This window comes from Triticum aestivum, unplaced genomic scaffold (assembly GCF_018294505.1).
Source record: "Triticum aestivum cultivar Chinese Spring unplaced genomic scaffold, IWGSC CS RefSeq v2.1 scaffold78105, whole genome shotgun sequence".
Classification (NCBI taxonomy): Eukaryota; Viridiplantae; Streptophyta; class Magnoliopsida; order Poales; family Poaceae; genus Triticum; species Triticum aestivum.
The window spans coordinates 17,209-20,076 of NW_025229191.1; positions in this window are offsets into that span (position 1 = coordinate 17,209).

A 2,868-nucleotide genomic window follows, 5' to 3' on the forward strand; every position below is an offset into this window, starting at 1 on the left:
GAGTATGTTTAATGGGTTGATGGGGAGTGGGATAGCAAAGCAAAGTCAGTCATTAAGTATCTTGCCATGAAGAACAAGAAACTGGAGACTAAGATTACAGAATATGAAGCTGAAATTAAAAGGAATGAGAAATAAAAGAGGGCAATGGTTAAGATGCACAAGGAAATATTGCTCTATAGGGATAGGATTTTAGGATTTGGAGGTCTTCCGTATCTTGTCCTGCTTGCCATTATGATTGTTGTCATAGTTACCAAGTAGATTGTTCATAAAGTTATTGACATCATTGTAATTGACATGATGAAATGCTGATTAATTATTTGCTATTCAGTTTATGGGCAAAGTGTAACAGACATTGCAGTAGAAATAACATGTGGCCATCATGATGGGTAGATAATGCACTTTTGGCATGTTCTACATTGGCAGACACTGCACTTTTGGCATGTTCTATATTTGGCAAGTGATGCACATGGGCACATCACATAGCAACACTACTGATTTGTGCAACAGCCCAGTTCATTGTCTTGTTGCAACATAGGAGCAACACCTAGCAGCACCTATACCTTTGATGCAACACTGAAGCAAAACAACAGTACATATTCAATATTTTGAAATTTAACTGAACTTGACACTTAGGGTGAGCAGTAGATATTCAGTTCTTCAGCCACAAAGAACCCGACGAAACCGTACCGATTGCATAACTTATATGCTTACATATAAAAGCATACCTAACCAACATCAAGCCCAAAATAATGCTAACTTATATGCTGAAACATATAACAGCATACCTAACTTAAGATAACCAGCAACTTCCTCCTCCTTCAGCAACTGTGCCCATCTCCACTTCTTCAGAAATTTGAGGCGGCGTGAGCGGCGCACCACACACGGAGAAGCCTTCTTCTTGACTGCCGTCTTGTTCGAAAGCTGCGCCACCGAATCCTGAGCCACCTCCTCTTCTTCCACCTTCACTATGTCAGGGTGGAGGGGAAGGAGCTCGACATCGATGGGCATTGTCTTGCCACCCTCGACGGCGACCGGCTCTACCATCTGCATGGCATCCTCCTCGTCCTCCTCATGGTCATCAGGGATGAGCAGTACCTCGTCCACGTCGTCAGAGCCCAATGGCAGGACTTGCTTCGGCACGTGGCGGACCTGGTAGTCCGGGCTGACGGGCGCAGGGAGAGCGAGCTCGACGTCGACGCGCTCCGCCCTCGACGCGACACGTGGTGGATCTGGCCGCAGCGTCATGGTGGTGGAGCAGTACATCCACCACCTTGCACGCTGAACAGGGGAGTCGCTCAGCGTGGCCTCTCGCATTGCCCAGACGAGGAGGATAGCCGGCGGGACGCCACGGCCGTAGGGGAAGGCGTGCTTCGTCTCGGCGTCCATGAGGACTTTGACGAGGCCACGCGCGTGGTTGACCAACATCTCCGTGCTGGGGAACCAGCCGCACACCTCCGTCAACTGCGCGCACCACCCCTCGTCATCGCCGGCGAGCTCCATCATCGCTCCCTGCCAGCCGGGGCTTTTCTCCATGGAGGCGGCTGCAATGGTCGCCGGCGAGGGTTTTCTCGATCTACTGTAGGTGGGGATAAGAGGGGAGTTCGAATCGGCGCGCGAGGTAGGTGGGTGAATGTGTGGTGGGGAGTGGTAAGTTACTTATTTAATGGCAGTTAGGACGTAGGGAGGGGAAATGTACAATATTCTTTCTACCATGTATAACTAATTTATTTAGGTCGGATTTTGTTGTTTATTTCGAGATGTAAAAGGTTGACACTCCCACTAAACAAAGTGCCGATCGAGTTGGTACAATATTTAGGAACCAAACACGATGTTAAGTGTCGAACTAAATTTGATGCCATAATGTGAAAAGGATATACTGTCCTATTCACTCGATTCATCCGTAAAAAATTGAAGCAAGTGTTCTACTCTTCTTCCTTCTCCACTTTTCTGCACATCATAAAAGACAAGATCAATTAATAAATGATAAATTTTTCAATAATCCACAATGCTACAAACACTTACTTCTGATTTAGTTTGCATTTCTTGCTACGTTTAGTGTGTCCTAGCAATTTGCAAGCACCGCACCGGGTTTTCAACTCATCAAAAGAGAGTGGTCTACCATTTTTCGAGACAGGGCGGTTCTCATCTACCTTTGTTGCACCTTTGCTTGACACTTTCATAGGATCTTTAACTGCGACCATGTTGCCTTCACCATCGTCTACATATTCAACTGCACACTTACTGAAGTCATTTGTATTCTTGCTCAAATTTTCCTGTAGCAGATCATACTCATGACTCTTAGCTATCACAGCCTTCAAACTATCCTGTAACTGATCCCACAAAGCTGGGTGTTTGCATGCCGCATGCCTAGCTTCTGACGCTAACACACTGACCTGGCTATATTTCATTCTTTCATGTGCCCCAGTCCAACCAAATCCCAACAGATCGCTTGTGCGCCTCGCGGGCAGTCCCAACCTTGCTTGTTTCGTGAACCGAACAAGAACTAAACACTTTGGTATTTCAGATATGTTCAAGTACTTCAATACGTGGAATATGTGCTTGCAAGGTAGACCCTTTCAAATCATTCTTCTGCAGTTGCACCGTATAGATTTTGCGGAATTTACTGGTGTATACTCCACCCAAAAACGACTATTCTGGTTATTCTTCCAGGCCACGATGTACTGCTGTGATCCGTCTCCCAGATTAATTTCTACAATCTCCATGCCGTCAATTTTTCTAAGATCATCTTGCAACATATAGAAGTTTGCTGGAGTGAAGACGTGAGAAGCAGCTATCTCAAGTTCCCTCGAGCTAGTAACTAGCACCGGTAAACTCTGTGAGGCCGTGCAGTCATCTTGCGCCTTGTTT